We start from the raw sequence: 14,613 nt of genomic DNA, 5'->3' as shown, positions 1-14,613 counted from the left end.
CCGTCTGGGCCGAGTCTCTGAAGAGCGGGGTCCTCCCTCTTTTGCGCAGGCGAGTTGCGCTCGCCTTATTGCCGAAGAAGGGGAACCTCCACGATTTACAAAATTGGCGTCCCGTCTCGCTCCTCAGCACGGACTACAAAATCGTAGTGAAAGCAATCTTGCTGCAGCTAGGGTCTGTGCTGGCGGATGTGATCCACCCAGACCAGACCTACACCGTCCCGGACCGCAGTATCTTTGATAACCTATTTATGGTTCGGGACCTTTTGGAACTCGGGCGTAGAGACAGTCTGTCGTTCGTCCTCCTGTCCCTAGATCAGGAGAAGGCGTTTGATAGGGTGGACCACGGGTACCTCCTGAGCACTCTGCAGGCGTTTGGCCTCGGACCCCAGTTTGTGGGTTTTCTCCGGTTGCTGTACACTTCCGCAGAGTGTCTGGTTAAGCTCAACTGGACCCTAACTGAACCGGTCAGCTTCGGGCAAGGAGTACGGCGGGGTGCCCCCTCTCAGGCCAGCTGTACATTCTGGGGATCGAACCCTTCCTCTGTCTCCTCCGCAGAAAGTTGACAGGGTTGGTGCTGCGGGAGCCGGAGCTGCAGCTGGTCCTGTCAGCGTACACTGATGACGTGCTCCTCGTGATCCAGGACCCCGGCGACTTGGCGCAGGCGGAGGCTTGCCAGGCCATCTCCTCCACCCAAGTCAACTGGGTCAAGAGCTCTGGCTTGGCGGTAGGAGACTGGTGGCAGGCGAGCTCCCTCCCACCAGTGCTTCAGACTATCTGGTGGAGCGCGGGTCTGCTGCTCTACCTCGGCGTTTACCTTTCTGCCACACATCCCTCTCCACCGGAAAACTGGGAAAATTTAGAGGGCGGGGTGATAGAGCGGCTCCGGAAATGGACAGGACTACTCCAATGTCTCTCCCTCCGAGGCAGAGCGCTGGTGCTTAATCAACTAGTCCTGTCCACGCTCTGGTACTGGCTCAACACCCTGGTCCCGGCCCCGGGTTTCCTGACCAGCCTCCAGACATCCATTCTGGGGTTCTTTTGGTCAGGAACGCACTGGGCCCCTGTAGGGGTTTTTCATCTACCCCTGAAGGAAGGAGGACAGGGCCTGAAATGTCTACACACTCAGGTCCATGTCTTCTGCCTCCAGGCCCTACAGAGGCTCCTCTATGGTGCAGGCAGTTTGGCATGGAGCACACTGGCACACGCCATCCTGCGCCGCATCTGAGGGCTCCGATATGACCGACAGCTCTTTTATCTCCATCCGGGAGGTCTTCTGCGAGACCTCTCGGGGCTGCCGGTCTTCTACCAGGACCTCCTCCAGACTTGGAAACTGTTTTTAACGACCAGGTCCGTGGCGGCCACCGAGGGGGTAGATCTCCTAGCGGAGCCCCTGCTACGCAACCTCCAGCTCTGTGTGCAGGTGGCGGAGTCCCGCTCGGTGCACCAGAGTTTGATCCTGGCAGAAGTCACGAGAGTCGGAGACCTCCTGGATTACGACTGGGGAGACTGGCTGGATTCCCTGACGCTCACCCGGCACATGGGGCTCTCCAGATCTCGCACCCCCCGGCGTGTACTTCAGGAGGCGAAGGCCGCTTTGCCGCCCGCTGCTCGAGCTTACCTCGACCGGGTCCTGCTCGAGGGCATGCCCCACCCACCCTCTATCCCAGGTCCACCGGACCTTTTAATTGGACTCCTGCCCCGCAAACCCAATCGACCCCTTCACCCCTTCATTGCGAGCCAGCTGCATGAACTGCAGCCGGTACGCTTCCAAACCGCGCCAAGGAAACATCTATACACGCTTGTGCTCCACACCCTTCACGCCCTCACCCTAGTGTCCCGCCCCGACGCAAAGTGGTGAGACCTTCTGCCACCTTTGGAGGGTGAGCAGCCCCGGTGGGCCAGCCTATATTCCACCTTGGTTCTGAGGCCCGTTGGGGACATTAGTTGGCAGCTCCTTCATGGAGCTGTGAGCACAGGCACGTACTTGGCGCGGTTCACCCCCGTCCCAGATACTTGTCCCTTTTGTGGTGTGAGGGAAACCCTGGCGCACGTATATTTGGAGTGTGCCAGGCTGCAGCCCCTGTTCCAGCTCCTCACAAATCTCCTATTACGTTTTTGGTTGCATTTTTCCCTTCACCTTTTTATTTATGCACTCCCCATCCATGGCCTCACAAAGTCGCGGGATCTCCTAGTTTACCTCCTCCTGGCCCTGGCTAAAACGGCCATCTATAAAACCAGAGAGAAGAGGTTGGCCAATGGAGTTTCCTGTGACTGTGGGGCCGTTTTCCAATCCTCGGTCCGTTCACGTATCCGGGCGGAGTTCCTCTGGGTGGCATCCACTGACTCCCTTGATGCTTTTGAGGAGCGGTGGGCACTGTCCGAGGTTCTCTGCTCAGTGTCCCCATCCGGGTCCCTTTGTCTGACCCTTTGATTCCGGGAGAGAGTAAGGGACCCCAGCCCCAGCCATTGCTGCTGTGGACACCATCACCTTAGAGGGGTCCTTTCACACGTGGGTGCACGTGCCGCCCCCCCTGCATTGTCCACCCCACAGCCTGCCCCTCTTGTTGGGTGCTTTCAGAGGAGGGAATTGTTGGTGACACTTGGGCGTGGCACCAGGTAACTCGAAGAGGTGGAAGATCACGAGAGTTGAGGAAGCCCTCCACTCTGGGCCCAGGCAAGCTTGAACACTTCCCTCCCCTGAAGCTAATGAGAAAACAATTGTGATTGGTTGCTGTGTTACACATTGCATATGTTGCTGTTTTTACTTTGTAAGTGTGTTATGCAAATAAAAAAAAAACATCTTTTGCTTCAAAAAAAAAATGAATCTCCTATAGCCATCTGGCCCAACCCTGTCACATTGTATAACCTAAATTGGCCTGTGATTTTTATGTAACCCCATGTAACTAAAAGCACCCAGAATTCACACCCATTCTACACACCATTGTAATAATCTTTGTAAAAATATGCCTTGTGAGGTATCATTTGAAAATGAATAACTTGCTGGTTGTCGTGGTGTATGCACACCCTATCCCTCTTTGGGGCAGGGCAGGATGGTGATATCACCATGGTTGATCTCCCTGGTGGCCCTCGAGATGACTGCAGTACTGCCCAGAGGCCGGGGTTGCAACCTAATGGCCAGAGTCAATAAGGCGGCCATCAGACACAGGGCAGTACAGCCTAATGGCTAGAGTCAATATGGCGGGAAAAAGAGGGGGCTTGACGGCCCAGGTCGGGAGGCCTGGGCTTACCAGACTGCACTGGGCCCCGTCCTAGTGCCCTAACAGCAATGGAGCGGTCCATTACTGAGTCAGCGGGGAATCCTACCGAAACACGCTGACATCACTTGCATGGGAGATACAACTCGCTCAGCCTCCCTGGGTCCCTTCCTACCATAGTTCCAGACGCTGCTGTCCGTGGGGCATCAGGGCCTCCGAGCTTCTCAGCGTGGGTGAACCCCCAGCGCTCTTTGGGCTCCAGGCCTCCAATCCAGCTCGCAGGGTCTCTGGCTCTTGCAGGCAAGGGCTGTGGAGACTCTTCAGCTGGCGCTCCAGCCCAAAGTCCTTCTCCTCCGGCAGTCAGCCCAGAATGAGCTGGGCTGCTCCCTGAGGCAGCAGTTGGCTTATGCCCAGCATGGCCTGGGCGGGTGGGACTTCTGCCAGACATAGTGTTGGTTTAACCCTTTCTTCTTCAGTGTGGGGTATGCACACCTCATCACACTGGTCAATAATATTATGGTGAAATGTTTGTAGCAACATTAAATGTAAAGTTATGAAATCCCCCTGTATGATGATATTAGCACATGTTCAAAACCACGCAGCTCTGCCTAGGCAAAGGCTGTTAAACAGGTCTTTCCTACCCAAAGGAATGTGTGTTTACCTCTGTTTACTGTTTTCCTACCCAAAGGAATGTGTGTTTACCTCTGTTGATTTCATGTCACTGCCTTTACTGTTTGAATAAACTTTGCTTTGAGGAGTAACCCTCAGAAGAATCCGCTTCACTAGACTGAAAAAGAAAGAGGCAGAGAACCCCAAATATATTTTTCTCCCTACTTCCAACCTCCAAAGACAAAGACACCAGCACCTTTGGTCCCCAAGAGAGATCCTGACTGAGGAAAGGGTCATTCACCATCTTGCAGGAAGACACTGGGTGAGAGAGGCCATCTTAAACAAAGGCTTGAACCAAAACTTGCTAGATTGCACTTTAGACTTTTAGATGCATGTTTTCACTTTTGATGGCTCATAACTATTTCTAACTTTATTTACTTTACTTTGCTCCTGTATTTGAATTCACTTTAAAATCCAGTCTTCTTTTTTTGTTAAACCTGTTTTATTTTTTAATCTAAACCAATCCAGTGCTGTGTTTAAACTGAACTGTTTGGTAGCTCCAGTTAAAGTAGCAAACTGTTAAATATTGACCCTTTACAGCGGCAATGGACCTTTAATATCAGAACTGTCCATGAGAAAGATGGACAGTGCAGGGCACATGTTTGGGACAAATTTGGGCTGGGGAGTGTGGTGGGGGTCACCGTGCAAGTAGTAGCCAAGGCTAGTTGAAGCCATAGTTTGACTGGAGTGTTGCTGTCAGGGTGCTGGGGTCAGAGTTGCTGGACCAGGACTGTAGCAATACACAGACACTCAGGGTGTGACATACAGGCTGTTAGGCTGTTTGTGAGCCCAAGCTGGGAGTTACAACAGCAAAACCTTATGAGGCACCCAAGGTTGTAGGGAAGGTGGTGACACAACCCTGCACTGGTCTGGCTTGCACCTCAGAATGTGACATCCTGATCACATATGCTAAGAATCCAATAACTCCTTGCATTCACAATTTTGGCTTGAGCAAATAGGGAAGCTGTCAAAATCAGGATCAATGACTGCTTTTACCATAGCAACAGAAAGGGAGTTACTCTCACAGGCCTGTACTGGAGTGTCCCAAAGGAAGAGGACAAGATATTGGATTGTTTTACCCTAGTACAAATCTAGGAGGTGGCTTCATACCCTTTGGTACCTAAAAGGCATGTGTTAAGAACAAAGTGATAAGGGGTACTCCATGGTACCAGGAAAAACCAAGTAGAAAGCTGATTGGTTAAATCCTAGTTTCAGATGATGTATACAGTACCTGTTCACTTATAAACAGGTAGGGTATAAAAAGATGGCTTTATGGATGTAACTTTTGGAGCACACCTTCTGCATAAGGTGAATGTATCATCGCTGCACAAGACTGCTTCCCAGAAACTGGTAGCATATAGAACCATTTCCCTGTACCATATTATTATTGCCTTATAGCAATAAACCTGACTGACTGGTTATTTGCTCTCTTGGGTATATTTCATAATGAACCGAAGTGTGGTCAAGCAATTGACTATACAATTTATCAACAACCCCGCTGCTCTTTCAATAAGTGTAAGGCTTGCCCCAGTGTCCTTGACCAAACTTTTCCCTCCCTGTGCTGTTTGCTCTGTGCCAGTTGGTTTCCACCATCCCTCTAGACTTTGCTTCGTTTCAGTGCTGTTACACAGCCTGTAAGCATATTTTGGAATGAAAAATGCTAAGACATCAGTGTTGTTCCTTAATCTTGACGTCACAGATGGTAGCTTCGGCAGCAATTGTGGTGGATATTCATTTCTTAACTGGAGCTTGGCACATGTGGAAAAATTAATGTGACTCTTGTGTCACATTGTTTGGAAAACAGTTGCTCTGGTCATGGTTGTGTCACTTTTGTGTTTGCTACTCTATTTGTGCGATCAGCTTTCACTGGCATGACAGTTCAGAACGCTAATTTCAAAGTCACGCATGCAAGTGAATCGGAACTTTAAATGTGCATGTGTGAGCATTCACACTGAGAGTACTTGCACACTCATCCACTTCAGGCATGTGACTGACTTGGCACATCGCACCTAAATAAAAAGCGTGGCTATTGAATACTTGCAGAGAACTGTTCACACACAAGCCGTAGAGTTGAAATATTCACTCAAACATTTTTGAATAAATGAACAACTAAACTGCAATCTGCTTGCCGTTATTTCTTGAGACGAAAAAGCTAAATCCATTTTCTAAATGAGATGCTGTGAATTATTCACTCAGCGTTATTAATATTATAAAACAGGAGAAGAGAGATACAGGCATTACATATTATAACTGGCACAAAGTCACACTGAGAACTGAACAGTGTTGCCCAAAATATGTTCCACCTGAGCAGAACAAAGGGGAGGGGAAGCCAGGATTCAATTTCTGGAATATCACTCTTTCTTCTATAGTTAGCATTATGCCCCCTCTTTGTATTCCAAAACCCAGTGTCTGTGTAAGCTAGCATGCACAGAATGAAAAAATCCAGTCCTCCTGCCATCTGGTCTCCTGCATAAATAATTAGCAGAGGAAGCAATCCCAGCTCAGAGAGACAAGCTGAAAGAGGCCTCTAGAAAGAAAAACTCCCAACAAAATAAGTGGCAGGGAAGCGTGGGCAAGGATGGATTATCCACCCACCCAGGAAACTACAGCAGATGAATGAGACAGCTTGCCTCATTGGGGTGAGGTGGGGAAGGGTTGGGTGGAGAGCATAAAATGCAGATTCCAGTTATGCTGTCCCTGCAAATGGACTTGGCCAAAAAGTTCCATAAGGCCTAGCCGAATTTTTGAAAAGATTTTTTTTGTTTTGTTTTTGTTTTTAGGGGATTGTGCCAACCCCTGGGTTTTATGTGACACCTAGAGGTGCTCTAAAACCAAAAAGTTCTATTTTGGTTGTGGCCTTTAGGATTTCTTTTGACATTAAACTTCTCTAGGAGAGCCCTGTTCCTCCACTCTGCGCTGTTACTTCACTTATTCACAGGCCCCACTCCTAATCAGTTGGTACATCCTCTGTTGCAATTATGAACTATCAAGTTATCTCTCAGAGAGAGGCTTCCACACTCCAAGACATCAGGAACCATACACTCAAGCCAGGCTTGATAAAACAATGCTTTCCCTCTCTAATATCAACCCATTCAAAGCCGGAAGTGCTAGAAGCACTGAAGGAAATCTGAATCACTCCCTGCAACTCAGGTTCTTGTACTTCTTGGCTAGTGGAAAAGTCTAGAGAGCACCTGGAACTCCTATGAACTATGGCGTCAGCGTCGGCGTCATCTCCTTCAAGAAGAAAAATCTACCACCCAGCCTAGAGAATACCATCAGCTTCCCAACCTTTAAACCATCCCTCAATAAAATTGGCCACTGTATCTACCACCTGCTATCTACTCTGTGGCAGAACCAGCTAAATAAGAAGTTCACCAGAGTTAATTTCAAATTCCACCTAGATCCAATATCCTGGATTCTTCCCAGACAGGCTTCAAGACAGGACATGGAAGAGAAATGGCGCTGATTTATCTCCTCTTGGCTGTAGTCAGTGGTCATGCGTCCAAACTCATTGCATCTCATCTGCAGCACAGGCGACAGAGTGAGTGAGGTAATATCCTACCTTGTCTCTCTAATATCCTGGGACTGGCATGGCTACAACTGCACTGCTTACAGCACTGGAGACCACTGACTATGGCATAGTGTCCTGTGACCTCACATGTGGAAGGGGATAGTAGATGCAAGGCAGTGAAAAATCAGGCCCTCTGCCCATAAGGTCAGTGGCAATGGAGGGTTACTTTCTAGCAGCCAGACACTGCAGGAGGAGGAAGAACACCAAGGAGCTGCATGCCCCTCCCCACAAGATGCAATCACCAGCTGCTTTCCCTCAACATGGGGAGTGACAGAGTGGCTACGCTGCTTCCATCCCGGCTGCGCAGACATGCACACACACATTTTATAACATCTTTTAAAAATCACACTTTTTTTCCCTATTTTCTTTTCCTCCCAGCAGCAAAGATTGAAAGGACTTCTTAGCCCTGTCATTCATGGTTTCCACAGCTATTTCCCATTAAACTTTTCCCCTTCAGAGCATGGAAATAGAAATCCTACCCGAGGGAAAACAGCTTCATATTTTTACCTTTTTAGCAAAATCTCCCACTGCTCCAGTTCTACTTCAGTTGTGAGACATGCATATACCCCCAGCACAAGTGCCACTATTCTGAGTACAGGCCTCTCCATGAGGGTTAATATAGTCCTTGCTTTATTTTGCCCTTTCTTTTTACCTACTCACTACCACTGAGTGAGTAGGGTGTGGAGTTATTTATTCTGAGGAAAGGTCTCCATACATTACTCATTTCCCCCCCCCACACCGAGATCTATCCCCTTCCGTGTATCATAGAAATGTAGGGTTAGAAGGGACCGTAGGGTTAGAAACGTAGGGTTAGATGGGCATCTTATCAATGACAGCAGTGTTCCTCCTGGTCTAATCACTTAGAGGCCTTGGGGCTGACTTGTGCATCACAACTAATTAATGCATCAACTTTCTCCCTTCCCCTCCCACCCCCCCGACTTTGCCCCTGTGGTTCCTGCTGATATTTTAACCATCACTTTGTGCAGTAATGAGTATTCCAATAAAATTAATTCCTGGGTTTCTTTTCTGCTTAATTAATGCAGGAAATCTTTGATGTTCAAAGAGGTTCTGCGTCTGTCAGATTTCACACATTGCTGTAACAGGATCTTGAAATACTGTAAACAAACACGAGTCCTCCATCCAAACAAAACAAAAGGTAACACAGCGGAGTGGGATAATTCTACCCTTGTGCCGCTGTCCCTTCTGGCAGAGCTGGAGAACCTGTGTTCTGGAGATGACGTTCCTGACTTCCTGTTCTGTTTCCACCTCCTGAATAAGATGTGCGTCTGTAAGCCTAGAGCATCACCCTGGATAAGTGCTGTCTCCTCCTGTGCTCTGCCTACATCCACTGGGATTTTTTTGTCCACTTCATGTAGACTCCAAACAAAAGACTTATTTTCCTTCATTCCCTGGAGCTGAAGGTTTTTTCCCTTCCACAAGTGAAGGCCCATCTGAGGGACACAGCCTGGGACAGCTTCTCTCTCTCTCTCTCTCCAGTGACCAGCAGTCCTTTTACTTTTACTACAATTACTTGGAAGCTTAGAAGGCTCACTAGCATGTCTCCACTCATTAAATGTAGAGGATTTATCCCCCACAGTGCTTCCTGCTGTTCTTTGAGCTTTCACTTCCTATAATTTCAGTAAGGAAACCTTGGGTTTCTTTCTTCCTTCCTTAATTAATACAAGAGGATAGGGTTTCTCAGCAAGGTTCTACATCAGTTGGATTTCACACATTGCTTAATTTGTGTAAACAGATCCACTAAAAAATATATGGAGAAGCCCCAGTCCAAATATTTCATTGCAGTTTTCTTAAAAAAACGTACTGATTGTCTGCTCTGGGCACAAGGCTGGAAAATGTTGACTCTTTCTAACTTTGTGACCTTCATTAATGAAGGGCCTATATTGTTTCCTACCACTAAGAGCTAGAAGGGGAGAGATTTGTGCAACAATGCTCACAGTAAGAGGAGCAGGTGTTATTGCCTGACCCATAGTCTCAGAATTCTGGTCCTCCTCTATTAGGTCGTGGCCTGTTCCTCTGCTGGAGTTTATGTTTCCTGTTTAGAAAGTGTGAGGCAATGAACTTCAAAGATCCAGGTGGAACCAGAGAAGGGGAAACTGACATGTGGGAAGAACTGAATTTAAGAGAAGTGCTTGAAGGCTTCTGAGCAAGCTACAGAAGACCTGAATCCTTCAGTTATGGACAGGAGAGGAGAGCAGTAGGAAGAATGGGAGAGGAAGAGACATACATAAGAGATGAGGGAACCTAGAGACAAAAGAAAAGAAAGCAAGAGTCCATCCCATCAAATAGTATTTTGTCACTCAGACTGTAGCTGCTGCCTTCAGAAGGCCTGATTCAAGCAGTGGAACGTGCTGGAGCAATAGCAAGGAGACAAAGCACCTGACTTCAGGTAGAAAAATGAATACAGATTCAAATATAACCAAAAGGGGAGCCTTCTCCCTGAAACTTGTGGCTCAGACCCAACTTTCACATGTTTTTTGAGGGGATCATGACATTGCATCATACTATACTTTGATACACATGATATCAAGGTGCAGCATGATGTGATTATTTATTTTTACCTCAGTCATAACAAATAGGTGGAAGTCCATCACATTTGTTTGAATGTCAGATGTACCTGAAATTCAAAATCTAAAGGAGGGAGTGTGGATGGCTGAGACAAGTGGTAGTGAAATCTTTGTCATTAGCTGGAATCCAGCCTGGGTCAGTGGTGGCCAACAATGCTAGTTACAATTGACTGATTGCTCTGTGAAATGAGTTAGAATAATAGAAATTTCGGATGAAAAAGATCCACTAGGTCATCTAGCCCATCCTTGTGACCAGTGTTCCCGATGTTATATTTCCTAGTGCTTTGTTCAGTCAGTCTACTCCTAAAATTCTAAGCATCCACGCCTTCCTTTAGGAAGCCATTACAAAATTCAGTAGAAATTGCCTATATTTTCCACTGTGAATTTAATCTCATTACTTCTAATTATACATCCCTCTCCTGAACCACAGTAAATAATTCCTCATCCTCTTTTGTGTTCATACCATTCAAATATTATCACATCCCCAATCAGTTACTACTCAGCAAAACTATGTGTTTAATTATTTTAATTCTTCCCAAAAGTTAGTTAGTTCTGTACATAATGTTGGTACTCTTCCATGAACTCCTTTCAATTTAAAAATTTTCTGGTACTGAGGTGCCCAGAACTTACTACAGTATTCCAGGTAAGAAATCAGTCCAGGTCCCATCTACATAGCATAACCTGCTGCCACAGATGGCACTTATTGGCAGTCTTGGCGAAGACCAAGGGTTCAATGGGCTCTAGACACAGACCTACCCTCTCATTGCCAGAGGTGTTTCCTTCAGAGCTTTGTTGAAGCATGTGCTTCAAAGGAAGAAACTGTCCTTGCGATTGCCTGAGCTGTGCCTGCTCTCTGGGTATTATAAATGGACAGCATAAGTCTTCAAAGCTGTACATCTCATAAATTTTTTATCTGCACCATTCTCACTGAAACTGATTTGCAGTGTTATTAGAAGGTAAGAAATGTTAGGAACATGAAAAGGCCATCCAGTCCTATATACTCTTTTGGTTTGCCTATAATACTAGCGTCGCTCCAGAAATAAATTAAATGGACCTGTTCCTCCATTGCGCTATGCCCTGTGCAGTTGTTTACAACATTACAAAGCAGGTGTCAAACACCATCAAATGGGAATGTTTTAACAGCCACAGTGCACTCGCTTTGTACTGGTGACTCCACATGCTCATAGTGAAAGAGAATCAGGCCCATTATCTCTTGAATTCATTTATGCTCTTTGCTTCTGTGTCTATCCCCCATAATGCATTTTGAGAAAGGCTTTTAGCCAAAATGTTAGTGAGTGTTTTGGCTCTTACCAGTCAATGAGTAATTCTTAATTAAAACATGACTTTGCTGTTTATACTTTTTGTGGTTTGTTTTACTGTCTTTTATGAATGGTTTTGATTCCTATACTCTTGGGTATTTGCATACAGTAGTTACTCACTCTCTACAGGCTATTTAAAAAGCTTCTGCAGTTAGGATAGATATGCTCTTGAAATAATTCCTTTCACCTTTGGAAACCAGGGGTCTAAATCCTAGCAAATGAAGTGTGTCTGGTGATCACATACATAGTGCTTTACACATACTGTGGCAGGCTGTTTACACATATGTGCTTTACACATACTGTGGCAGGCTGTTTACACATATGTGCTTTACACATACTGTGGCTGTTTCCTAACACCTCCCTCTGGAGCCAGGCACAGTATTTGAAGAGGACTACATTAGTGTGACCTTGAGACCTTTAAATTTACATCCACAGCATCCACATGGGAGAGTTACAGTGCAGCACCTTGGTGCACTGCTATTCACACCCGTGTAAACTGAACTGTGGACCAGTGTAGACATGCCCTAAGTCTTGGTGGCAGACTGGTCTGAGTGGCTTTTCCTTGAGGAGGAGGTATCAAAGTGCTGATGCTTCCAGCAGGAGGCAGAAAAGGCCTGATAGACCGTGTGTTGCACAAATTTATACCACGGTACTCATCTTGACTTGTGCTATCTCTTGCTAATCCAGTACCTCGCTCCTTCTCTGCAGCATCCCTTGCTATTCCAGATTCAGACTGCCAATTGTACCAGTGTGTCCTGCAATCTTGTGATGCAATCAAACCTCTAGTAGAGCGTGCCTCTGGACAGCAGTTGTCCAAAGTTCTGATTGGCTGGTTGGGCCTTTTTGGTGATGTCACAAACCTTGATCAGTTCTTAACTGTGCGGTAAGCGCCTCCTCACCACACAGAAAAGTATACCCCTATCTGTTGTCTCATTTTTACAAAAAGGAAACAGGCAACTCTTTTATATCTTTCTCTCATTTTCTAGTTTGTAAAACAATTTTCTAAAGCTGGAAGAGGGATGTTAAAATGTCATAAGCTTTAGCTACCAAAGTCCATAATCCCAACCCTACCCTTCAAAGTCCCACTGGGACGAGGGCACTAACAATAGGATAAAAAAGTGTAGCCACTTATCCAGCTCAGCTGCTGCACATGGCTGCACTAGAGAAGTGACTGCACTGTTCTGAAACGGCTCCTGGCTTTAGGGAACTGATGTAAGAGATGTGTCAAGGCTTCTAGCTTCCATTTTCTACTAAAGAAGTACACTGGGACTATTAAACGACTGTAGTTATGTTTCCTGTTCAGATTTTGTTACTGTATGTGGAAGATGAGTACCCTCGTTTGACCATTGGACCACAAATTTCAGCAAAAAGGGCAGCCAGGCTGTGATTTGGAAAGACCACGGGTCAGGGAACTGAAAGGAGATAAAGTTACCCAACTACATTAAACTGCTGGAGAACCCGAGCAGAAACTCTCAGCTTGTGGCTGATTAAGGTAGGAAATTTGAAATTTGGACCCAGACGTCTGAATGAGGCTGTGGTGAGGAGGACTGGTCCTTTCAGGTCTTTGAAGAGGAACCTCATGGTCATGAAACATTCCATTGCCAACAAGGGGAAAGTTCATTGAACCAAGCAGTGATATAGGAGGAAGCAGAGGAGTGCTTCCTTTCAGCTCAGGGAGGCAGCTGGTCCCTTTTGAGGATGGGTTACTTACCTTAGCTGCAATTTATTTATAATTAAGGGGGGTTTAAGGAAAGGACAAACCTTCCCTTAAAGAGGAAAGAACTCAGGAAATAATTGGGCTATGGGGGAAAATTAGCCCTAAAGTCCCAGGGGACTTGGGGTAAGTAGCTAGGCTGCATTGCTAGGAAGTCTCAGTTCTAAACTATATGTTTATGTTTGTTGTTGTTTAGCCTATGGGATCTGGAACACTAACTGTTTTAACTTTATGTTGAACCTTAGACACCCCCCACCCTCCCAAAAAAAGGCAGCTTCTTGGTAAAGGTGTGCTGTTTCTGCAGATAACTCACTGGCATGGTTGTGCAAGACCAAAACCAGGCCTTGTCTATGGGAACCAATGCAGCAATGATTCAATGGGAAAAACATTTATCTAGAAAGCTGAAAGACCAAGGAGTCCATTGTGTCTTTGAGAAAGAGAGAGGGATATTAGGGCTGGTTAGTGTAGGAAGATCAAGACATGCAGTTGGCCTGACTTTCTTTTTTAAAGGGGCACTGAGATTCTGTTAGGTCCAGGCCCATTTAGGCTTAAACAGGTTGAAGTGGCTTAAGAGAAGTTTCGGCATGATTTGAAAAGAGGTTCATAGGTGTGTACATTGACCTACAGATATGTGGGGATCTACTTCACTGCCTCTGTTTTGTGGATGCGACCAATTTTTAGGCTGTATTGTGTTTTGAAATAAACTTTTCCCCACATAACTGGTGGTCCTCTCTTAAAGCCTCGAGCGTAATGCATCAGTGTTCTCTTACTTTTATTCTTGATGCCTACAACACAGAAGAATTCCCTCAGGATAAGAATGGTGGGCAGGATAGACCATTCTCTGAGTTGGCTAGAAGACTCCATAAAGAGCAATGCAAGGCATTCTGTTTTTCACTTCTTTGAAGCTGAGCCTGCTGCCCTGACCCACTAAAGAACCCTAGTCTCTGTCTAAAAGCAAGATCTAAATGGTGGTCCCTGTGTGTATTGCAAACACTGAGCTGCTCCTACGTGTTAAATTCAGACATAATGCTGGGGCTGATGTGAGGAGTACATCATGCTGATGACCATCAAGGGTGCTAAATTGTCAGGGTTGGTTCTGCCAAGCCCCCTTCAAACTTAGCTAGGAGAAGCAATGATGGAGAGGCTAGTAGACGCCATGTCCATGTGGTCCCTCCCAGGCTGCCCCCTTCCTTGTGGTGCTGGGATAGCTTTCAGGGTGGATTATGCCCCTGTAAGGGGGGCACATGCACACTAGCATTATAATCTATGGGATCACCACACCAACACAGCTCCAACTTGATCCTTCCCGCACTTCCCAGTCAGTCAGGGCTGAGAGGCAGTGGCTGAGACTGTGAGACACGTACTGATGCCCACACCTGGACTCCACGGCAGTTCCTGCCCAGCTATCTTTCTCATTCTCCTCATAGTCTCTACAGCTTTGGGGTGAGTCAAGCTTGTCTAGCACCAGCCCTGTATAACAGTCCATCAGTCAACACTGTTTGGTTAGCACCAAATATAGCTGTTATCAGCTGCTGCCTTC

Source organism: Lepidochelys olivacea, assembly GCF_965140295.1.
Source record: "Lepidochelys olivacea isolate rLepOli2 genome assembly, chromosome: 1".
In the NCBI taxonomy this organism is placed as follows: domain Eukaryota; kingdom Metazoa; phylum Chordata; order Testudines; family Cheloniidae; genus Lepidochelys; species Lepidochelys olivacea.
This window is presented reverse-complemented; position numbering follows the sequence as displayed.